The 26,473-nt window shown below is 34.8% G+C and overlaps 1 long non-coding RNA gene across 1 annotated transcript in view; it reads left to right on the top strand.

Moving 5' to 3' along the window:
* The window catches only part of LOC140534442 (uncharacterized), a 104,028-nt gene extending 85,453 nt beyond the window's left edge, over positions 1-18,575 (top strand). The window contains exon 3 of the long non-coding RNA XR_011977306.1: positions 15,965-18,575. This is a non-coding gene — a long non-coding RNA (uncharacterized lncRNA). The remainder of the gene's footprint in view (positions 1-15,964) is intronic.
* Positions 18,576-26,473: the final 7,898 nt, after the last annotated feature.

Consider the following 26,473-nt stretch of genomic DNA (forward strand, 5'->3'; position numbering starts at 1 on the left):
ATCACATCATTGCTCCCCACAAATGAATGAGACCTAAAATTTTGAGTAAGGAGTGAAAGTTTCTTCTTCTATAGCTACTTCCTGCTGAAATTGGATATAGAGCTGTCCCTGCCCCAAGAGGTTCCATTCAAGATGTCAGTTCTTTAACTGGCATCTGGAGCTTTGTTAGCACCCAGTTCAGGTATGACACATCACAGCTGTGGACAAGAGGTGACATCTAGCTTAAGTGGTCAGGCATCTATAGGCAGAGGGCACTAAGTCTATAAGAAATAAATCTAGCAAACAAGTTTAACATACAAAAGGCCAAAAAGAAACAAGGAGACAATAAGTAGAAGCAGGGTAGGTAGTGTCAGGCATACTTATGGAGTCCATGAACTCACTATCACAGACTCATTCATGGTAGAATATATGAGTTAAGGGTACAATCTGATAATCTTCTTCTCCTGAATAAACAACAATTACAGTATTATCTTTCCCATGTGCTATAATTTTTGAAACCTTTGGAACATTGTCTGACTTCCATTTTCTCCTACATTAGCTCCTAATTTTATTCTATCAGAAGAACCCAACCCTTCAGTTCCTCTGGTAGTTATTTCAGAAGGAGGGTTAGCTTTCACAAGGGTTATTGTTTCACCAGAAATAATAATCATTTGATTATTTTATCATTTTTACAAAACTATGTGTATTCTTCACTTAAATTTTGGAGCGTCACAATTATTTCTCCTTGATAATTAGAATCTATCATTTCAGTCAATACATGCATTCCTCCAGCTGCTAATCCTGATTTAAGTAATATTTATCTAAATTGATTTTTAGGCATTCTTTACATATTCCAGTAGATAATTTTTCATATTTCTTTTCTATTAAGGTAAAGGAATATGGAAGAGCAGCATAAAAGGGAGGAGTCACCTTAATCAATTGTCTATAATCCACTGTCATCTTCCATGCCTCATATGACTTTCATATTGGCCAGACAGTATTTTTCCATTGAGTGGTTGTAGGGACTGACACTACTTCTTCAGGATATTCCTTTGTAATATTGATAATTTCATCTTGCCCACCTGTCACATGATACTGCTTTAAAGTAATTACTTCTGAAGTTTCAGGTAAAGTGATTAGGTCCATTTTTATTTTACCCACTAAAACTGCATTAATTCCTGTCTTCCTTACTACAAGTTGGTATCTCCCTTCAGGTAAATTTAAACTCACAATTCTCAGTATATCTATTCCAATGATTCATTCTGGAATGCATATAATTGCCACAGTATATTCTTTCTTAAGGTAATTGTCCACCTTTCATCATTAATTTGACTTGTTTGGTTAATTTTACAGTCCCTCTTAGTCCTGTAATGGTGAAAGGAGTTCCATGTTTAAGCTTATTAGGGTTTCCACATATAAGGGAGATCTCTGTCTCAGTATCTATTAATGTCCTATTTACAATATTTGATCAATACTTTTCCAATATATGGTAAAATAGATATGGAGTCTGTAATCCTACTCATGTATTCCTTTAATCTGAACTGGGGCTCAGCCAATTTCCTATTCTCATTGATGGTGTGACAAACTTGGATACAATGGTTCAGAAGGATCTATAGGGGCAGCTCTTATTTCTCTATTCCATCTAATATCAAGCCAGTTTTCTTGGTACATTTTGTATATTTCATTAGTTGGAATACCTTCTATGATTCCATCATCTATCCCTGCTCTCCGAAGAGCAGTAAACAATTCTTTTCTTGGCAATCTATTCTGACTTTGAATCTGCTGGCTATTTATTCTCTCTTGAGAAAAGTTATCTTTTCCCCATTCCTCTAAGTCACTTAACTGTGAAATCTTGTCCAGCACCTCAGAAAGAGGGTGCCCTATTTCCCCAATTAGTAGAATCATAACTAGTGGCTTGTAAGCAGAAGGAGCCATCTACACTATTATATTCCTATGGGAAATTGCTTAAAGGAGAATCATAATACACATCTGTATTTCTACTCATTATGAAAGGCTTCATTACCTCCTCTTTTAATACAATCCGTAACTGAATACCACAGTCTATCTCCACTAGGCTGTATAGAGACAGTAGTCTACTGTGTATTGTATCCTTCTGTAGCCAAAGCTAAAAGATTAGTCAAATTGTTATATCCCATATTATAATCTCAAAAAGTTTGCTGTACTAAAGGATTCTGACTAATACCTATAAATTTTAAGCAATTCACACCATATATCAATGCTTCCCTGGTTCCTGCATCACTGACTCTTTCCATCCAATATATTAACAATTTTCCCATCCTTTGGGTGAACTGACTTAAAATATCTGTGACCTCCTGCTGAGTAAAATCCCCAATTATTTCCTTAAACACTGTGTTGCCCTCCTGTTTCTGCTTTAGTATTGCATGTCCTTCTGCCTGAGAAGCTTCTCCATCTAACATTGCTTCATTTTCCAACTCTGACTTTTTTATACTTTCTTCCCATGCACTCCCCTGGTAGTCATCACTATGGCAACTAGGATGAGTCTGTACAAAGTTTGTATGCAGGCTTTTTTTTTCCCAGTTTTTCTTTTCTTCTGAGCTACATGAACTGCTTTTCCTTCTACCACCTGAAATGAGCTTGCTCTTTTAAAGGAGAGCATAAATGCTGAGAATTGCCATACAATATAGCTAACTAGCTAACTCTTTTTGCATTTGACATTTTTTCTTTCAGCAAATTTTCTATGCTTTTACACAGAATATGTTAATCTGTTAATAAAATCCAGCCTCTCCTAGATACCCCTGCCAGTTATTTCCCTGGTTTTACTGGTATTCCTTGTAAACACCTTTCCAAATCTCTAGGTTCCCCCCTCCTGGAAACTCAGTTCCCAGTTTTCACAGGGTCCAGTGCTTTTAGCTCATTTCCTTGCTAAGGTGGGAGAAGGTAAATTCTCCAATAATGGGATATCCATTTCTTCCTTTGAAATCTTTCTGCCGAAAAGCAGAGATTTTGTTCACTCATGACACCAAATATATTTCTAGGTAATATTGATAACACTGAGAGCCACTGTGAATATGCTGGCATAGTTCTGAATCACAATGCATAACACACTATATCTATGGAAGTCATAAGACTTCTATATTATTCAGACACCAGAAAACCAAATCCAACCACCAAAAGGTCAAATAGGTCACAGTAACCAAGAAGTCAATACACATTATTACTGCATGGAACTAAGCCATTCCAAAATTCCCCTCTCCTTCAACTGGGGTCTTCACAGAAACATGCAAAAGACTAGCTGTTCATGCCTGTGTCCTCTCTCCTCTGTCCATAAATACTCTCACCAATGTTCTCCCAGTTATGATCCACCCTTTCTGTTCCACCTGTGCAGCAAGTTCCTCCCACAACATGTGACTTAGGCTTCCATGTGATTTAAGTAGATCACATGGACCAATTAATGAATCCAAAATATCTTCCTATTTAAATTATCATGACACACACACACATATATGCATAGGGTTAATTGAGTATTCTATTTCTTCTTTAGGTAATCTAGGTAATTTATATTTTTGTAAATATTCATTCATTTTACTTACATTGTTAGATTTATCACCATACAATAAAAGAAGAAAAAGAAATTGAAGGAATTAGAATAGCCAAAGAAGAAACTAAGTTATCACTCTTTGCAGAAGATATGATGATATACTTAGAGAATCTCAGAGAATCAACTGAAAACTACTTGAAATAACAAACAACTTTGGCAAAGTTGTAGGTTATGAAATAAACTCACACAAATCTTCTGTATTTCTCTATATTAGCACCAAAGCCCAAGAGCAAAAGATAGAAAGAGAAATCCCATTTAAATCTAGGGTAGACACTATAAAATATTTGGGAGTCTATCTGCCAAAACAAATTCAGGGACTATATAAACAAAATTACAAAACACTATTCACACAAATAAAGTCAGATCTAAGTAAGTAGAAAAATATCAGTTGCTCATGGATGGGTGAGCCAATATAATAAAAATGAGAATTCTACCTAAATTAATTTACTTATTCAGTGCCATACGAATCAAACTATCAGATAATTATTTTTCTAGAGCTAGAAAAACTAATATCAAAATTTATCTGGAAGAACAAAGGGTCCAGAATATCAAGGGAACTAATGAAAAAAAAAATGCTAAGGAAGGTGGCCTAGCCCTACCAGATCTCAAATTGTATTATAAAGCAACAATTATCAAAACCATTTCTTACTGGTTAAGAGACAGTGAGGTCTGTGATAAAGACCTCATTTCTAAAACATATAGAGAACTGAGTCAAATGTACAAGAACACAAGTCATTGCCAATTGATAAATGGTCAAAGGATATGAACAGGCAGTTTTCAGAGGGAGAAATTAAAGCTATCTATAGTCATGTGAAAAAAGTGCTCTACATCCCTATTGATTAGAGAGATGCAAACCAAAACAACTCTGAGATACCACATTACACCTATTAGACTGGCTAACATGACAAAACAGGAAGATGATAAATGTTGGAGAAGATATGGGAGAGTTGAAACACTAATACCTTGTTAGTGGACCTGTGAGCTGGTTCAACCATTCTGGAGAGCAATTTGAAACTATGCCCAAAGGGCTACAAAAATGTGCATAACCTTTGACCCAGCAATACCGTTTCTAGGACTGTATCCCCAAGAGATCATAAAAATGGAAAAAGGTCCCACATATACAAAAATATTTTTAGCAACTCTCTTTGTGATGACCAAAAACTGGAAATCAAGGGCATGCCTAACAATTGGGGAATGGCTGAATAAATTGTGGTATATGAATATAATGGAATACTATTGTGCTATAAGAAATGATGAACAGGAAGACTTCAGAGAGGCCTGGAAAGACTCATATGAACTGAAACTGAGTGAAAGGAGCAGAACCAGGAGAACTTTGTACACAGCAACAACCACAGTGTGGGAGGAATTTTTATGGTAGACTTAGTACTTCATTGCAATGAAAGGACTTAAAAAATTCCCAACAGTCTCTTAAGGCAAAACACCTTCCACATCCAGAGCAACAACCATGGAATACAATTACAGAATGAAGCAGACCATTTTCTTTTGTATTATGTTTTGTTTTGTGATTTCTCCCATTCATTTTAATTCTTCTATGCAACATGACCAAGGTGAAAATATATTTAATAGGAATGTCTATGTAGAACCTATATAAAATTCTATGGTGTCTCAGGAAGAGAGTAGGGAAGTAGGTGGGGGGGGGAATCTAAGATATGTGGAAGTGATTGTAGAACACTGAAAACAAATAAAATTAAAAAATCAAATTAACAAATGTTTTATCTATTTTACTTTTTTCATAAAACCAGTTTCTAGTTTTATTTATTAATTTGATGGTTTTCATAATTTCAGTTTTATAAACTTCTCCTTGGACTTGCAATTTTGTGTTTAATTGGGGACACTGAATTTGCTCTTTTCCCATTTTTTTACCTGTGTATCGAATTTATAATTTTATTCCTCTTCTATTTATTTGATGTACGTATTTAGAAAGGTAAATTTTATGCTACATGCTGCTTTGACTGCATGACACAAATTTTAGTATGTTGTCTCATTGTTGTCATTTTCTTTAATGAATTTATTCATTATTTCTATGATTTTTTCTTCTTTATATTTAGATCGGTTTTCAGTTAAGTTTTAATCTTTGTTTCAATTTCCCTTTATTGAATGTATTTCCCCTCTTCTATTCCCAGTATATCACTCTCACCTTTTAATTCAATTATTTTTTATCCATCCCATCACTATCAATTGTCTCCTGTGTCTTTTGTTTGTGTATACTCCTTCTAATTCCTTATAGTAATATGAACCTGTTTTACTTTATTGAATCCCTTTTGATTTCTCTTTCATATTTACTTTTTTACACTTCATTTGGGTCTTTATTTACAATTCAAATTTTCTATTCAGCTCTTTTTAAATCAGGAATGCTTGGAAATCCTATATTTCATTAAATATTCCCCTGAAGGATTATATATTTTTTTCCGAGGGGATAGGAAATTCTTAGTTATAATTCTCACTTCTTGGCCTTGTGAAATTTCGTTTTCCCAGCTCTATAATTCTTTAAAGCAGAAGCTGCTAGATCTTGTGAATCTTGACTATGGCTGCACAATATTTGAATCATTACTTTTTAGTGACTTGCAATAATTTCTTCATGACCTGGAAACTCTGAAAGTTGCCTGTAATATTTGTGGAAGTTTTCATTTTCACATCTCTTTTAGGAGGTGGTTGGTGGAGTTTTTCAATTTTTTTCTTTTTTTGCTACCACTTATAGGGTGCAGTGACAGTATTTCCTGATAACTTCCCCCCTCCCTCCATTTTTTTAATTTATTAATTAAATTTATTTATTTCACTTTTAACATTCATTTCCACAAAATTTTTGGGTTACAAATTTTCTCCCCTTTTATCCCCCTCCCCCCAAACACAAAGCATTCTAATTACCCTTTTACCAATCTGCTCTCTCTTCTATCATCCCTCTCTGCCTTTGTCTCCATCTTCTCTTTTGTCCTGTAGGGCCAGATAGCTTTCTTTACCCCTTTACCTGTATTTCTTATTTCCTAGCGGCAAGAACATTACTCAACAGTTGATCCTAACACTTTGAGTTCCAACTTCTTTACCTCCCTCCTCTCCACCCCTTCCCTTTGAAAAGCAAGCAATTCAATATAGGCTAAATCTGTGTAGTTTTTCAAATGACTTCCATAATAGTTGTGTTGTATAGGACTAACTATATTTCCCTCCATCCTATCCTGTCCCCCATTACTTCTGTTCTCTTTTGATCCTATCCCTCCCCATGAGTGTCAACCTCAAATTGCACTCTCCTCCCCATGCCCTCCCTTCTATCATCCCCCCCACCCTGCTTATCCCCATATCCCCCACTTTCCTGTATTGCAAGATAGGTTTTCATATCAAAATGAGTGTGCATTTTATTCTTTCCTTTAGTGGAATGTGATGAGAGTAGACTTCATGTTTTTCTCTCACCTCCCCTCTTTATCCCTCCACTAATGAGTCTTTTGCTTGCCTCTTTTATGAGAGATAATTTGCCCCATTCAATTTCTCCCTTTCTCCTGCCAATATCTTTCTCTCTCACTGCTTGATTTCATTTTTTTTTAAGATATGATCCCATCCTCTTCAATTCACTCTGTGCACTCTGTCTCTATGTGTGTGTGCATGTGCATGTACATGTGTGTGCGTGTAATCCCACCCAGTACCCAGATACTGAAATGTTTCAAGAGTTACAAATATTGTCTTTCCATGTAGGAATGTGAACAGTTCAACTTTAGTAAGTCCCTTATGACTTCTCTTTGCTGTTCACCTTTTCATGCTTCTCTTCATTCTTGTGTTTGAAAGTCAAATTTTCTTTTCAGCTCTGCTCTTTTCATCAAGAATGCTTGAAAATCCTCTACTTCATTGAAAGACCAATTTTTCCCCTGAAGTATTATACTCAGTTTTGCTGGGTAGGTGATTCTTGGTTTTAGTCCTAGTTCCTTTGACTTCTGGAATATCCTATTACATGCCCTTCGATCCCTTAATGTGGAGGCTGCTAGATCTTGTGTTATCCTGATTGTATTTCCACAATACTTGAATTGTTTCTTTCTAGCTGCTTGCAATATTTTCTCCTTGACCTGGGAACTCTGGAATTTGGCCACAATGTTCCTAGGAGTTTCTCTTTTTGGATCTCTTTCAGGCGGTGTTCTGTGGATTCCTTGAATATCTATTTTGCCCACTGGTTCTAGAATCTTAGGGCAGTTCTCCTTAATAATTTCATGAAAGATGATGTCTAGGCTCTTCTTTTGATCATGGCTTTCAGGTAGTCCCATAATTTTTAAATTGTCTCTCCTGGATCTATTTTCCAGGTCAGTTGTTTTTCCCATGAGATATTTCACATTATCTTCCATTTTTCCATTCTTCTGGGTTTGTTCTGTGATTTCTTGCTTTCTCATAAAGTCCTTAGCCTCCATCTGTGCCATTCTAATTTTGAAAGAACTATTTTCTTCAGTGAGCTTTTGAATCTCCTTTTCCATTTGGCTAATTCTGCTTTTGAAAGCATTCTTCTCCTCATTGGCTTTTTGAACCTCTTTTGCCAATTGAATTAGGCTAGTTTTCAAGGTGTTATTTTCTTCAACATTTTTTTGGGTCTCCTTTAGCAGGGAGCTGATCTGCTGTTCATGCTTTGACTTCATGTCTCTCATTTCTCTTCCCAGCTTTTCCTCCAGTTCTCTAACTTGATTTTCAAAATTCTTTTTGAGCTCTTCCATGGCCTGAGCCCATTGGGTGGGCTGAGACACAGAAGCCTTGATTTCTGTGTCTTTGCCTGATGGTAAGCATTGTTCTTCCTCATCAGAAAGGAAGGGAGGAAATGCCTGTTCTCCAAGAAAGTAACCTTCAATAGTCTTATTTCTTTTCCCTTTTCTGAGCATTTTCCCAGCCAGTGACTTGACCTCTGAATATTTTCCTCACACCCACCTCGCCTCCTGATCCTCCCAGCCAACGTTTGGGGTCTGAGATTCAAATGCTGCTTCCAGCCTCAGGGCTTTGGGCGGGGACAGGACTGCTATTCAGTGTGAGATTAAGTTCAAGTGCTGAGGTTGGGGCAGGGCCGCTTCTCAGGCTCAGTTCCCTCAGGGAGTTTATGCACAGACCTTCAATAATGGATGCAGGCTCCTGCCTGCTTGGAGAGCCCCGGTCTGCCGCCACCCCTCAGCTTCTGCCTCCCAAGGGGGCCCAAGCCATGGGGGCACCCCACTCCCCCCTCGACCTGACAAAGAGACTCTCTCACCGACCCCCATCACCTGTGGGTGGAGGGACTTGTGCGGCTGCTGGAGATCCCGTCCCTGAAGCCTGCTGGGATCTGTTTCTCTTGGCGCCACGGCCGTGGCCACGGCAGGTCTGGGCTGGGCTCCTCGTCTGCAGCGCAAGTCACCTTTCGCGAGAGGTTTGCAGGTCCCTCTGTGGGTGGAGGGACGTGTGCGGCCGCTGGAGATCCCATCCCTGAAGCCCGCTCGGATCTTTTCCTCTTGGTTTCCCTGGCCGCGGTAGGGCTGTACTCAGCTCTCAGTGTCAGCGCCCAGTCCACAGAGCGAAGGACCTTTTGCGAGAGGTTTGCAGGTCTCTCCAGAACAGAAATCTCCCTCGCTCCAATGTTCTGTGGCCTCTGGGTGCAGAATTTGCCATGAGTTACTTCTTTGTAGTTGTTCTATGGGTTGTGGTTTCGGAGCTATGTGTATGTGCGTCTTTCTACTCCGCCATCTTGGCTCCCCCCCCCCCTCCATTTTTGAAAGGAAAATTTATTTAATGTTTCCTTTGATGAAACATACCTAAAATACAATGAAAAAATTAAGTCAAGGTCTCAGAATTTAATAGAAATGACAAGACCAAAACTCTAAAATATCCATATTGTCTCTCGAAATTGTCACCATCAACTGAAAAAAAAAGCTTAAACATACGTGCCTTGCAGGATACTAAATGAAATAAACTAGAAGAAACATGTCAAATATTTCACTTTTGAATCGCAGACATAGCTCTTATATTTGTTTCACAATAAAAGCATCTCTCCCAACATACATCTCAAAGTATTCCATATAATGTATTTTAAGAACAGCATTTAACATAATTGAAACTGTTTTAACCTAAATACGTTTACTGCTTAAGTTTATTCCTACAGCATAACCACCTTGAGAAAAACTAAAATTGTTTTATCACAGTCTTTACTAAACATCGTTATTACCTATTGGATGTCTGTTTTTCTATGTCCAAAAAATACTGAACCTTTTTAAAAAGAATCATGGTTTCACTTACAGTGAGGGTAAATTCCAAGCTTTTAGTGCAAAACTATTAAAGTTCATTTTTTTTAAAAGCTGATCAAGACTCAATGATCAGGATTGCATTTCTCATCTATCACTCATACTGGACATGATGGACATCCCTCCCATTCCATTAACTCCCATAGATATAAGATCCTGCTACTGTAGTAACTACTGTAGTAACTATTGTTCATTTCTCCTTGGATCTCTACTACGATGTTTGATTGAAAAATCACTAAAGTTTTCACATCAAACTTGGTCATAAATGCTCATGCTGTTTTGACCACCATACCATTCTCCATAAACCCCACTCATCTCCCAGCTAACTGGACCACCATTCCTGGACTAGTTTGACAAATCCATGCCTCCTACCATTTGGCTCTCATAAGCACCACTATTTACTCCTGAAGAAAAATTCAAGGAGAGTTCTATATATTTGTGCTTCCTATTTGTTTTTCTTTTGACATAGCTACCACAGCATCTTCATGAATAACAACTTCAGCATTGACTTCTCTGGTCATTCTTCCATCAGATTCAATCTCAATGTGTGCTCCAATAGGCCTTAGAAATGTAGTTTGTGCCTCTGCACTCCTTCAGCCACAAGTTCTAGTCCTTCTTTGTGCCTTGAACCTGAGACTAGGACCCCTGTTCTTTTGTGAGTGATCACAAACACTCTTCTCTGTCCTGTAATTGTGATTAGAACCCCATCCCCCGTGCAGCTGCAAATGTTAATGTTCTCATGGTCTTCTTCCCAGAACCATGTGTGGGCAATATAACAAGGCCCTGCACTTAGTGCCAGCAGAGGGTCTTTGTAATATCCTTCTGAGCAGTTGTCCAATCCCCTTACCATCTGTAGAACGAGAACCCTAGAAGCTGCTACTGTTTCTGATGAGCCTTCAAGGTCTTCTGCTAACTTGCTGGGTGCCACCAGATCTGCACTGTACTCCAGGTCTGGACACTACCACAATGAGATACATCTTCCTTGTGCACTTCCTAATTTGTCTTGGGCTGGAAAATTGTGTCATATCCATGATTTAGTTGGTTCTGTTGCTACAGAATTCCATTTGAGCAATTATTTTAGAGTTGTTTGGAGGCTAATTTGGAGGAGTTCACATGAGTTCATACCTTTAATGCATTATCTTGACTCTGCCTCCTTCAGTCTAACTTTATGAGCTAATCAGGAATCTGATAGTTCTTATCTATGCTCCTTCAGGATACTCTCCTTGCCTCAGAGAGTTCAATCACTGTCTTGGAGGATTTGTCCACTAACTCTTGCTTTTATACTAAGGATTTTCTATATTCACCTACACATTTTCTATCTACATAACTGTCTATCTATCTATCTATCTATCTATCTATCTATCTATCTATCTATCTATCTATCTATCAAGATATACATATGGATATGTCCAAAAATGTCCTAACTTCCCAATTAATCTGTTTACTACTTTTCCATGACCTATTGCTCCTTTTATGTAAATGATTTCTGAAATTCATTTATTGGAGTATAATCTTCTACTATTCCACATTTTTCTTTTCCATTATGAATCCTAAAGTTTTTCTTCATCCACACTGTGACTTTAAATGTTTCCAACTCTTAGTACTATCACACATTAAGCTCTTTTTTTCATATAGAACCATTGGTAAACCATTTCAACTGTACATTATTTTCTTTACTGATATCCACCCTGCCCTGCAGAGTCTTACATTTGGATTGCTCCTAACATACATTCAAGAACCTGTTGGATGATAGCTCTGCCTCAAATCTCTGCCCATTTCAGTCAATCCCTTACTCAACTGTCAAATTGATTTTAAAGCATGTATGACCATACAAACCCTTAATAATAATAATAGATATTACAATAAACTGAATAAATAATAATTTAAATAATTGAACAAACTCCACATTTTCCCTATTACTTCTGGGATCAATTATAGCAGCCTGTGTTTGACTTTCAAAATCCTTAATAACCTATCCTCCTACCTCTCCAATCTTTTTAATATCTTACTCACCTCTATATCCTTTGCAACCCCATGACACTAGCTTTCTTGCTATTTCTCCAACAAGATACTCCATCTTTTACTATGTGTATCTTTCCTAGAATGTCTAGAATCCTTTTCCTTTTATTTCTGCCAATGGACACCTGGCTTCCCTCAAGTCTCAGGTAAAATTCCATGATCTGAAAGTAGCCTTCCAAATCTCCCTTAAAGATGATGACTTCCCTCTGAGGTTATCTCCAATTAACCCTGTAAATATCTTGTTTACATGTCATCTTCCCCATTAAAAGGTTATTGCCTTAAGAAGTGGGAGAGATCCTGATTTTTTTTCCAATGCTGCACTTATCATAATGCCTTGTTGCTAGTAAGAACTGAATAAATTCTCTTTTTGGGATTTCAGTCATTTTTCAGTCATGTACTACTCTTCCTGACATCATTTGAGGTTTTCTTGGCAAAGACACTGGAGTGATTTATATTTCCTTCTCCTGCTCATTTTACAGATGTGGAACTGAGGCAAATAGGGTTAAATGATTAGCCCAGGGTTATTCAGCTGGTAAGTTTTTGAGGTCAGATTTGCATTCATGAAGATGAGTCTTTCTGATTACAGGGCTGGCATTGTGGACACTATGCCTCCTAGCTGCCCTAAATACTTATTGACAAATTGAATAAACAAATTGTCTTTCTCCATATATAATGGAATAATACCTCCTATGAGAAATGAAGAATATAAAGAGTGTAGAAAAACATGGGAAAGCATATGAACTGACGCAAATTGAAGTAATTAGAATAAATAAAACATTAAAGCATGTAAATAGAAGGAACAATAGCAAAAACATTGTGGACTGAACTTTGTAGATATTGACCAAAATAAGCCCCCCAAAACAGAGAAAAAAATACTTCTTGTTGGATCTTTGAAGAGGTGGGGGAGACTATAGTTACAGATCACTACATGCAAAAGAGAAAGCCTTTCAATTTTTTGGTTACTTATTTTTTTAACTGTGCCATCTACTACTTTTGTGTGTTCTTCTGCTTTATAAAGGATAACCCCCTAGAAGATGATGGAAAAGGATGGTGGGGTAAACAGAAAAATGTATTTAATGCAAAAATGAAAGATAAAACAAATTTATTTTGAAGGTAATGTTTGTTGATTAAACTTTTTTTTAATAAAACTACATTAGCATGTGGACTGAAATATTTTGAAGCTAATGTTAAAGCTCCAGTTCATCTCATTTAATATTTAGGATATCTCATTTAGTTTCTGGTTCTTTTTCAAGGTATTAACTCAGCACATAGCGCGCATTTTGATTTTTTTCATCAAGAAACTTTATTTAAATAAATATGATAGAACAAATGAATCAAAGAGTCACTGAATCAGAATTAAAATTTGGCACCATTCTCTTTTTAATTAAATTTTTACAGCTCACATTATTTAGAGTTGCAAGTATAATTTATGATTAATTATGGAAATAACCTCATTGGATTTATGCCTATTTTGAGCAATATGTTGCCAAATCACTGAATGTGAAACTAGAGCAAGTTAAATCCATGAATACTAACAATTTGTGAGATGAAGAATGACAATTGTCTTAAACTAAGTTGACATGCATCACTTTGTCGAAATTAGCAACCACCCACTTCTTTCCTTTATGTTTTTTGACAAATGACAATGTAGTTAATGTTTTAGGAATTTAAATTTTATCTTTTTGTTAACATTAGCTTTCTGGAAAATTAATATATAAAGGACAAAGGGAGTGGAATGATGTTCAGGAAAACTATAACTGCCCAGTCAATTCCTCCTCTTGTATAAATTAAATAGGAGATGTCTTCTTTCTGTTAACTCTCTGATGACAAAATAGGTCACAGAACATCCAAATCCACTAAAAACAAAACAAATCTACTAAAAATCTACCAAAACCAAATCTCCTTCTTGTTGATGACCAACAGGACGAGAATGAATTGATACTAAATAGTCTTTAAATGAAGAAAAATGGTCCAGTGAAAGAAAAACTTGTGGGGAAAGAGTTTCTGTGAAGATAAGTGATTATTTGGAAACCTCGAACAACTACTGACAGGTGGAGAATGTGGCATTTGTGAATTGGCATCTGTTGCTTGTATTGGAACTAATATAATACTCTTCTAATTCTATAGAATAGAAATCTGGCCTTTAAAGCCAAAAAAAATTGGGTTCAAGTCTGCTCACTAAGAAATACTATGTGATCCATGGCCAGTCATTTAATCTCTCAGTCCTTAAGGCAAGACTCTAGGACGGAAACTTTTAGAGGAACACACATACATTAAGCTCCCACTAGAGGTCAGATAGTGTGGCGAGCACTGGGTATACAAATAACTTAAAAAAAGGACTTTCTCTTAAAGAATTCAGAGTCTAATGAGGAGGTCAGCATATTAAAAACTCTGTAAAGTTAAAATATAAATGTTATAAATTGGAGATAATGAATAGAGGCAAGATATTATTATCAAGGAAGGTCAGGAAATGTTTCATGGAGAGAGTATGATTTTAGCTGACACTTTAAGGAAGTGAGAAATCTAAGAGGGAGGTGGACGTAAGGAGAAAGAGAATTAAAGGCATGGAGGAAAGTGAAGGAAAATGCAGGAAGGCAAGGATGGAGTGTCTTATTCAAGGAAGGTGAAATAAAAGTGCTTGGCAACAGTTTAGATATGGGGCACTGAAGGTTAAGAGAGAAAAAAAATGACAGTTGCATTTCATCCTGGTTGATTAGGAGGACCTGGAGACCTCCAACAAGGTAGGAAAAAGATAGAATTTGAGGACAAGCTAATGATTTGAATTCTAGACATTTTGAGATTAAGATATCTTAAGTGACATCCAGTAAGATATATTCAATAGGCAATAGGACATATGACTTTGGAAGTTAAAAGAGCCAGATGAATATATCATTATAAAGATGACAATTAAAAGCACTGAAGATAATGAAATCACCCAATGAAATGCTATAGAGAAAGAAGGAGAGATAGCCCAGAAACTAGAGATATTCCTCATTATGGAGTATGATTTGAATGAAGATGCTAAAAAGAAAACTCAGAAGAAATAGTCAGAAGAACCAGGAGAGAGTAGTGCCACGGAATCCTACAGAAATTATGTAGATGAGGTGATGAAGAGTATTCAAAGACTTCAGAGAGAGCAAAAAGTATGAGAATTGAGAAAAACAGACTATTAGATTTTATTGTTAAGAGGTATTACAATTTTAGAAAAAGCAATTCCAATTGAATGATGAAATAAAAAGATAAGATCTAGAGAATTAAGACAAGAGTGAGAGGAAACGATGTGGAAAGAAAGCACCGATGACTTTATAAAGGTGTTTAGACACAATGGAAAGAGTGAGAGCTAACAGGTATGGAAGAATCAAGTGAGTTGTTTTATTTTTTTGTTAGCTTACTTAAGTTTTGCTTGTTTCTTTTTTATTTTTATTTTTTGAGAATGGAGGTGAGATAGGAATCCTTTTAAGCAGTAGGGAATAAGCCAATGGACAGGAAGAAGATGATGGTGAGACAGTGAGGATGATCATGATGGGAATCTTCTAGAAGAGATGGTATAGAATAGGAAAATTTGTGTTCATAGAGTAATTTGCCTTGGGAATTGAAGGATTTCTTCTTTATGTGAGTTGTTCTAAGATATTGGCAGAACATTTGTGGGTGATTTGAGATGGGCAAAGAAGGAACAGCTCTCAATAAATGACATCATTTAAAAAATAAAATATGAGTCAAATTTCTCTATTGAGAAGAGGGGTAATTATGGGAGGTTAGAATACTAGCTAAGTCATTCACATTTTTTTTTTGTGGTTATACAATATTACCATTACTGAATACAATGATTTTCTGGTTCTTCTCATTTCATCAGTTCATGTGAGTCTTTACAGTTTTTTTTTTCTGAGAAGAACCTGCTCATCATTTTTTATTTTGCATTTTTATTTAAAGTTTTGGGTTCCAAATTCTATTCTTCCTTTCTCCCCTCACCCCTCCCTGAGATAGTAATCAGTCAGAAATAAGTTGTACATATGCAATTATGTGTAACAATTTTATATTATTCATTTTGTCCAAGAACTTTAGAATAAAAAAAAGAAAGAAAGAAAATGAAAAGTAACACATTTCATTCTGTATTCAAACAATATCAATTCTTTCTCTCTAGGTATGCTTCATCATCAGTCCTATTGCTGAGAATAGCTAAGTCATTCACAGTTCGTCAAAGAAAAATATTCCTGTTACTACAAGCAACATTCTCTTGGCTCTGTTCACTTTACTATATATCAGTTCATACAAGTCTCTCCAGGTTTTTATGAATAACACAGTTTGTTTAGCCATTACCCAATTAATGGACATCCATTACCCATTAATGGATTTCCAAATCTTAGCCACCACAAAAGAGCTGCTATAAATATTTTTGGTACAAATTGGTCCTTTTCACTTTCATGGATGTCTTTAGGATATAGACCCAGCAGTGGTACTGCTGGATCAAAGGGTATGCACAGTTTTATTGCCTTTGGGGCATAGTTCCAAATTGTACTCCAGAATGGTTGGATTAGTTCACAATTTCACCAACAGTGCATCAGTGACCCAGGTTTCCCACATCCTCTCCAACATGCAGCATTTTCCTTTTAGTCATATTAGTCAACCTGATAAGTGTAAGGTGGTACCTCAGAGTTGTTTTTATTGGAATTTCTCTAATAAATAGTGGTTTAAAGCATTTTTATATGATTATGGAGAGCTTTGAATTGTCTGACAACAGCCTGTTCATATCATTTGACCATTTATCAATTAAAGAATGACTTGGATTTTTGTAAATTTGACTGTTCTCAATATATTTGAGAAATGAGAACTTTAACAGAGACACTGGTGGTAAAAATTATTTCCCAGTTTTCTCTTTCTGTCCTAGTGTTGGTTGTGTTGCTTTTGTTTATCGAATCCTTATTTATTCATTCATTTATTTATTTATTTTATATGATCAAAATTATCTATTTTGTGTTTTGTAGTGTATTTTATTTGGTTGTTAATTCTACACTTAGCCCTAAATCTGTCAGAAAAACTACTCCATATTCTCTTAATTTGCTTATAGCATCACACTTTTATATGTAAATCATATACACATTTTGGCCATATCTTGATATATAGTATGGAATGTTGGTCGATATCTGTAGAACAGAACTATATCTGTTTTCTAGTTTTCCCACAGTTTTTTGTAATAATGAGTTTGTGTTCCAAAACCTTTGATCTTTGCATTTATCATATGCTAGATTACTTTAGTAATTTACTATAATGTAATGTGTACCTAATCTGTTCCAGTAATCTACCACTTTAATTCTTAGCCAGTACTAGATTGCTTTGATAAATATCCCTTTGTAATAATGTTTGAGATCTGGTCCAGCTAGGCCATTTTCATATTTTTTTTTCATTGATTCCCTTCATATCTATGAGTTTTTGGTCTTTCAGATGTATTTTGCTATTATTTTTTCTATAAAACAATCTTTGATAGTTTGATTGGCATGGCACTAAATAAATAAATAAATTCATAGATTAATTTAGGTTCAATTGTCACTTTTAATATATTGGTTCAGCTTACTCATGAGCAAATAATACCTTTCCAGTGATGTAGATCTGACTTTAATAATGTAAAATGTGTTTTTAAAGTTGTGGCTATATAGTTCCTGCATTTCTTGAAGCAAATAGACTCCCAAGTATCTTGAACTGCCTACATTTGTGTTAAATGAAATTTCTCTTTCTCTTGCTGCTGGAATTTATTAGTATATGATGATTTATGTGGATTCATTTTTTTATCCCTCAAGTTTGCTAAAGTTGGTAATAATTTCAATGAGTTTTTTAGTTGATTTTCAATGATTTTCTAAGTATAACATTAAATCATATACAGAGAGTGAGAGTTTTATTTCCTTGTTGCCTATTCTAATATTTTCATTTATTTTTTCTTCTCACATTTTTATACCTTAATTTCCAGTGCAATATTAAATCATAGAGGTGATAATGGAGATCTTTGCTCCACCCTGACCTTGTTTGGAAGGCTTCCAGCTTGTCCCCATGACAGATAATGCTTGCTCATGGTTTTACATAAATACTGCTTAATTTAAAGTAAGTTCCATTCATTCTTATGCTCTCTAGTGTTAGAAATGGGTGCTATACTTTGTCAAAGGTGTTTCTTTGCTTCTGTTGAAATAATGATATGATTTCTGTTTTGTTAACAATATGGTCAATTATGCTGATAGTTTTTTTCCTAATATTGAACAGGCCCTGCATTCCTGTCATAAATCCCTCCTCTTTGTAGTGTATGACCCTTGTGATACACAAATATAATCTTTTGGCTAGTTTATAATTTTCTTTCTTTGTTTTGAGTCTTGCTAGTTTTGGTATCAGGACCGTATCTGAGTCATAAAAGGAATTTTATAGAAATCCTTTGCCTTTTTAACAAATAGTTTAAATACTATTGGGATTGATTGTTCCTTAAAAGTTTGGTAGAATTCACTTGTTAATCTATCTCACCCTGGGAAATTTTTCTTACAAAGTTCATTAATGACTTCTTCAATTCTTTTTTTCTAAGATTGGGTCTTTTAAATATTTTATTTTTTCTTCTGTTAATCTCAATAATTTACTCTTTTGTAAATATTTATTTATTTCATTTAGATTGTCAAATTTTTTAACATGTAACTGGGCAAAAATTGTTCTTAACACTTTTCTTAATTTCCTCTTCATCTATGGAAAATTCACCCCTTTGGTTTTTGATACTAGCAATTAGTTTGTCCTTTTATTTAATCAAACTAACCAATGTTTTTTGACTTTTTTATAAAACCATCTTCTAGTTTTATTTATTAATTCAATAATTTTCTTATTTTTAATTTTATTAATTTTTCCTGTGATTTTCAGAATTTCCAACTTGGTATTTAGTGAGCATTTTTAGTTTTCTCCTTAGGTATTTTATTTTAGTTTCATGCCTGATTCATTGATCTGATTTTTCTCTATTTTCTTTGTGTAAGCAATTAAGGATTTTAATTTTCCCCTAAGTATCACTTTAGTGACTTCCTTTAAATTTTGGTATATTGCCTCATTGTTGTCATTTTATTTAATGAAATTATCAATTATTTCTACATTTTCTTTTTTGATACATTTATGTTTTTAGGATTAGATTAATTTCCAAATGATTTTTCATCACTCTTTCCATTGTCCATTTGACCACTGAATATTTTTCTTGCATTATGATCTGAAAAGAATATGTTTTGTATTTCTGCTTTTCTGCATTTAGTTGTAAGGATTTTATGTCCCAATAAATAATCAATTTGGGTTAGGTGTCATAAGCTTCTGAGAAAGGTTATTTTCCATTCTGTTTCCATTCAATTTCCTCCAGACTTCTACCCTATCTAACTTTTCCAGAATTTTGTGTAATCCTAACTGTAACAACCGAATATTTGAATTATTACTTTTTAGTTTCTTGCAGTACTTTCTACTTGATCTATGAACTCTGCAATTTGCATATGATGTTCCTGGGAGCTTTTATTTTGGGATCTATTTCAAGTGGATTCTTTCAATTTCTACTTTGCCATCTCATTTGAATATAGAAGTGCAATTTTCGTTTATATTTTCTTCAAAGATTATATCTTGGCTCTTTTTTATCATGACTTTAAGGTAATCCAATAATTCTTAAATTATTTACCCTTGATATAATTTCAAGGTCAATTGTTTTCCAATGAGATATTTCATATTTTTCTTCCACTTTTTCATTTTGTTTTTTTTTTCTTGATGCCTCATGGGGTCATTAGCTTTCACTTGCCCAATTCTGTTTTTTTTAAGGAATCGTTTTCCTCAAATAGCTTCTTTGTCATTTTTTATTTAAATTGGTCAATTCTATTTTTTAAAGAATTATTTTCTTCATTGAATTTTTGTAACTCTTTTTCTATTCAGCAAATTTTTAAGGAGTTCTTTATATTAATGGATTTTCATGGGTTTTTCCTTTTTTTAATCATTTGATCTATCTTGTTGTTAAAATATTATTTTCTTCATTTTTTTCCTCATCATCAAGCTGTTGATGTGTTTTTCATGATTTTCTTACATCACTCATTTCTTTTCCCAATTTTTCTTCTATCTCTCTTATTTTATTTTTAAAGTCCTTTTAAAGTTCTTTCACTAATTCTTTTTGGACCTCAGACCAATTCACATTTTTTTTGAGGCTTTGGGTGTTGTAATTTTGTCTTTGTCATCTTCTTCAGAGTTTGTGTTTTGATCTTCCCTGTCACCATAGTAATTTTCCATTTTTTTGTTTTTTCCTCATTTTCCAACTTTTTTCTTTACTTTTAACTTTACATAAAAGTGGCACTATGGACCCTGGTTGACTGGACACTGTCCCAGTGAATTAGGTCTTTCTTACTGATGCTTTCAGAGAAAGTTCTGAAATTCTCCAAGTTTTCACTTCTTCAAGGTACAATGCCCTCCAGAGAGGTGTGTTTACTGTTCTGAACTGTGTTCTTGTCTGTTAGCAAACACAAACACTCTTTTCTACCTTGGCATGTGACTAGGGTCTTTGCTTCCCTGTAGACACAAGTTATGGTGGGCTAGCTCTCCTCTCATCCTAGAGCTTTGATGTAAAACTGTGACCACAATCTACATATGGACAATGCACTACAGTCCTATGCTGTACAGAGTCCTAAGAGCATAAAAGGGACACTTCTAATCTCTTTCTGATCAGTTGTTTAATCCCCTTAAAATCTGCGGGCTAAGAACTCTGGAAACAGATGCTGTCACCACTGATTCAATGTCCTCCAGGCCTGCTGTTAAGTTGTTGAGACCTGGTCTGCACTGATGTGGCCTACATTGGACAGAGGTCTACTCTGATTCTGATATAAAAGCCTTTTCTGCTGACTGTCTAACTTATCTTGGCTTAGAAAACTGTTTCACATCATTCTTTTGTTTGTCATGTTACTCCAGAATTTTTTTAGGGGGAATTTGGAAAAGCTTAGTAGAATCCCGGATTTTCCCCTCAACATCTTATTTCCATCCATTGCATCCTAAAGTTCTGACCTTCACCATCAAACTTCGCTGCTACCATATCAAGTTCTTCTTTTTTAATTCCCATAACCAAACATTGCTACTTTTCACACAAGACTGAGGGGAAGCTAAGGAACAGGAAGGTGTTCTGTGTTATTACTTTGTTTGTTGTTTTTGCCAAGTGGATCATTTTAATGGACCATGCAATGTGTATCCTCTTCAATTCTCCTTCAAATAGAATTAATGGACAATTTCACAAATATCTGGATCATTATTCAAGAGAAATCTAATAAATAAGTAAAGTATTCTGATCCCAAAAGGAATTCAGTCTTATATTTTGTTGGAATCATTATTAATAAATACTCTTCAAAAATTGAAAAGATGGAAGAAATAAGAGAACAGCAACTTGAATTATTGACATTAATTTCATCTTTAAAAGAGGATGAATCTTCATTTAAATTCCAGGGGAAAAGTCTGTAATTTTCATAAGTGTTTATAGACTTTGAGACAAAGAAACGTTCCTGACATCACAACTTTCAAAATTTATCCACAAATTGGCTGATTTTCAAAGGAAACAAAGTGAAATTGGTTAAAAAAAAAAAAAACCTGTAGTTCCAGAAATATGCTTCCCTCCAAAAGGATATCATATACCAAGGGCAATAAGAGGAGAAGATTTTTAAATTCTTCAAGACCTTTTAGCATTTTTATACTGATAATCATTTTAAGGCTAATCATGTCAATATTTCTTTTTCTTTAACAATAATTTGCTCTCTATTGTTAATTGCCTCAGCTTAGTAAATTTCTCAGACATTCCTTATACTCTGTTTTTATACTTTGCATGGTAACATATATGCAGCAAACAAAACAATATTTCATGGTTTTCATATGCTGTATACTGAAAGAATTAATAAAATTTACATTTCTTGTTTATTTGTTTTTCCCTGAGAATTGATATCTGAATAAATTGTGTTTACCTCTCTAGTCAATTTTTAGTTGAATATATAAACCGGGTGTTGGAATAGATATAATAAAAACTTAACCTTTTACTAGACCTGAAAAATAAAAATAATTCATCTTTTATTTTTTACTTTGTCATCTGTATTTTGTAGAGGTAATGAAAGAAAAGATAAGGAATGGGGGAAAGCAGAATGCTTAGATAATCAACACTTCAATTTATTAAATTCCGCTTCAGCTTTCTAACATTTATTTTGAACTGAGATTATTCAGTTTTCTTGTTTGCTCTTTTGGGTGATACATTATTATTAAAATTTATTATTGTTATTATTAAATATTAGTATTATTATTAAATTATAATTGAATCATGGAAGGAATTTTGTTGTTTTTCTATTTTAACAATTTAAAATAACATTAATACTAATTATTCTTTGAATAATTTACAGAAATATTTGTAAATCCATTTCATACTATTTCCTGACTCCTTAAAGAGCTCATTTATATTTTGTTTTAATGTTTTTTTTTCACATTGGGACATTTATATTATTTATTTCTTCTTCTAATAATCTCAGATTTTTGTAGTTGCATATTTTCGTCTAGTTCACTGAAGTTATTGAAGTTATCATATAATAGGGAATTAATTTCTAAAAAATTTCCATTATTTTATTTTATTGTGTATGAATTTCCCATTCTCATTTTTGGAACTGATCATTTCATTTTCTCTTTTACTTTAAAAATTAAATTAGCCAATTGTTTATATTTTTACATAGCACCTACTTTTTTTGTGTTTTTCACTTTAGTATGTAGTTGTTCAAACAATTCATGCATATGTGCAAGTTAAGTATTGATATCAATACATTATGGTATATTATAAAGTGATGTTGTTTTCTGCTTTTAAAGAAGTATAATTTTGCTGTTCCTTTGTCTCTTGAGCAATGATTATTTACTTATTCAATTATTTGTATATCTATTTATCTATCTATCTACCTACTTATCTATCTATCTATCTATCTATCTATCTATCTAGGTACCTATCTATGTCTCTCTCTCTCTCTCTCTCTCTCTCTCTCTCTCTCTCTCTCTCTCTCTCTCTCTCTCTCTCTCTCTCTCTCTCTCTATTTGTTTATTTGTACTGCAGGTGACCATAATAGATTTTTGGTCTTGACCTTTATTTTGACTCTTTAATAATCATTATAAACAGTACATTCTCATAAACTGTATATTATTGGATGTTATTTTCTAGACCCTTCTGTTTTCCCCTTCCTTTTTACTGGCAAACTCATTCACATTTAGCTATTACGACAGTATATATGTATATATATATATATATATATATACATGTACACATATACATACACATGCATACACACACACATATATATACACACACATATATATGTCTATATATTGCCCATTTCACGTTTCCTTATACTTCATTCTCTTTTTCTTCTCAGTCCCCTCTTTACAAAGAAGAAAAGCCTTGTGAAAAATGTATATCCAACACCATGCTCAATGTTTCTTTTATAAATTCAATTTTGTTTTATTTTTAGCACCTAATTCTCTTTTCTCCTTCCCCCTCCCCCACCTGTTATCAAGTAAAGAAAATTAAACAAAATTGCAAATATGTATAGAAATGCAAAGCAAATTTCCACATTCGTCATGTTCTAAAAAAAAGAAAACATGCTTTAATCTGCTCTTGCATTTCTTTTCAAGTTCTTTCATTAAGCACACAAATTCCATTAATACAGTCATTTTTTATACTTTTGCTTTATTTCTTTCATGAATTTTAGCTAACTCTGTGTCAAAATTGTGCTTTATCTTTGAAGTTTTACTTTTATATGTTTTTGTAATATTTCTCTTCTTGATTTGTATCTCAGGTGTCCTTATGTCCATAATATTTCTTTATCATGAGATTCTTGCTTGTTTGTTTCTTCATCCTTCAAGCCTTACTGTTGAAATTGGCTCTTTGGGTTAAGGTCAGTAACTATACACTTGAACAAGGAAATTTTGTGCCCTTATTTGGTATTTCTATTGTCAGACTTTTATTTTCTCCAGATATTAAGTGCTATTTTCTTCAGTTATTGTATAGGAAGACTTAGGTTGTGGATTGGCAAATTTTTAGTGAGCCCATAGTGCTCCTATCAATGAGTAAGTATGATTAATACCATTCTACTATAAGCTTTGGAAGGTCCTCACTTTGGTTTGGGAGTGAATGATACAAATATAGACGTGTCCGTGGGCCAAGTTGCAAGATACTGCTTCTGTCCCCAGACCTCCTTAGCTACCCATAGGTCAGAGTGACAACAATGGAAGTTCCTTGTTGGTCTGAACTCTTGACTTGTTACTTGTCTTCAGGCCTCAAATGGGTTTGAGGGTTGAATCTAAGGCATCAGATAGTGCAGAACAAGAAACAGCAGAAAATTGCTGTTTGTTTCCATTTTTTCTCCTTGACTAGTATACAGCCTCTAATCAGTGACTACTCCCACCCATAGACACAAAACCCCTGCTCAGTCCACATTGCATTTTAGTTCCACCTCTGTGGTATGAGTGTCAGAAACTAAGCTGACTCTTCTTTTTGTCATCTGTACAAAGTCAAGACCATCCCTACTAAATCTTGACATTTTCTTCCCTTAGTAAGAAAAGCAGCAGGCCACAGGTAAGTAACATTCTGGAAGAGTCCAACAGAGTGCCGTTCTGGCTACACCCTCTGCACAGGTCTGTCTTTTCTCCTATACAGTACAGGAATAGATGAATAACACACTTTGTTTTTTCTTTCTTTCTTTCTTGGATCCCCCACTCATAAATGGGTCTAGAAGTCCTTCTAGGTCTCTTTTGATGTTGCTGGCACTGTGATGGGGGATAAACAACTGGAATATAATGCTTTCTTGAATTCTTCAATACCTTGTGTCAAACTCCAATGGTCCTTTAAGTAATAGGATAGCATATCTATGTTAAGTTCATAGAAGTACATATGCCATTTATCTTAGAGGTTAAGACTATTTTATTACTTCCTCTTAGCTAAAAAATAAATGAACTGAACATACAAAGTTTTATGGAGAATCTCTGACCACAGACTAGGTGGCAATAGGATTCTTCCCTGAATTAGTTCAGGTGACTGGAGGGCAGATATTTTACAGTCTTTGAAGAGATTGGTGTAGATATGTCGTGGACCCCGTATGTGTATATATATATATGTGTGTATGTATATATATATGCATACATACACACATATATATATATTTATATATAGTTATATACTGCCTATATATATAGGCAGTATACTTTTGTAGAAAGTTAGCTAGGTTTAGTTTCAGATGGCCTTGGTTCAAATCTGGCATTGTTATTAACTGCGTGACTTGGGATATTTCAATTAAACTTTCTGTGCCTCCCTTTCTTCATCTCTAAAAAGGGAGGCAGATGTGTATTCACAGGTTTAAAAATTCATTTCCACCTCTAAATTTATGATATTATAGTCACAAAATAATGACTAAATTTTTATGAGATGTACCAGACAGGAAACTCTCAGATTCTTTTTTGTCATCAGGCCAGAAAAGAACAGAGAAGTCTGGTGACCAAGAGACCAATGAGCATCAAAGGAGTTGTGTGAGTGTGTGTGTGTGTGTGTGTGTGTGTGTGTGTGAGAGAGAGAGAGAGAGAGAGAGAGAGAGACAGAGAGAGAGAGAAAGAGAGAGAGGGAGAGAGAGATAGAGAAATAGGTCACTATGTTTCTGAATCCTTTCTGAGGAGTTGTGTGACCTCTATAACTGAAATACACTAGAAACAAACAAAAGACTCTCAGAAGGCAGTCTCATGGACATAGCTGCTGCTATTGACCTTGTGATGCCTCTGTAAAAATCAAAACCTTTACTGCTCTTTGTTCTTAAGAGCACAGAGGAAATTGGCTGGGTGCCTTAGCAAGTCTTTTCCCAGGGAAATGTACACAGCCAGCAAGAGTGCATCCACACAGATAAAGGAGAATATATGCAGGAACTCTTGACCTCCAGGCAATACTGCTTCACTCAAAAAAGGAGGCCCAGTCTTATTAGGAGAGCATCATGCTGGGTAAAGAGGGCAAAGAGCACAGTTTTTGAAGTTAGGGATCTAGTGCCTGCCTAACCCTAATATTACAATCCACTCTCTGTGCAGCTCATCTCTCTAGACATCATAGTATCATAACATCATAAACATAAATCTGGGAGTGATTTTAGAGGTCTTCTGGTCCAACCTCCTCATTTTTCAGGTGAGAAAATGAAGAGCCAGAGTGGAAAAGTGAATTGTTCAGGGTTACACAGGTAGGAAGTATCAGAGCTACCAATGAACTGCTTCCTGAACCTGAGCTCTTCCCCTCAATTTTGCTTGTCATCTATAAAATGAAATTGACTCAAATATGTACTACTAGCCATTCTTTTTTTATGATCCTATGATCCATTGTCTCCTTTGCTCTAAAATTGCATGGTCCTACACAATTGGTATCACAGGGTTATGTCTTAGAGGCATCACAAACCCAACATATTCAAAATAGAACTGGTGGAAGCTAGGTCATAACAATAGAAAGAGTTTTGTGCTTGAACTGAGGAAGATCTCATTTCAAATCCTACCTCAGGCATTTAGTCAACAAGAATTTAGTAAGTACTAGCATGCGAAAAACTGTGGTAAGCCCTGTGAAAACAAAGATACCAGAAAATCCTGGTTTTCTAGATTACAG

Source organism: Notamacropus eugenii, chromosome 3 (assembly GCF_028372415.1).
Source record: "Notamacropus eugenii isolate mMacEug1 chromosome 3, mMacEug1.pri_v2, whole genome shotgun sequence".
NCBI classification, from domain to species: domain Eukaryota; kingdom Metazoa; phylum Chordata; class Mammalia; order Diprotodontia; family Macropodidae; genus Notamacropus; species Notamacropus eugenii.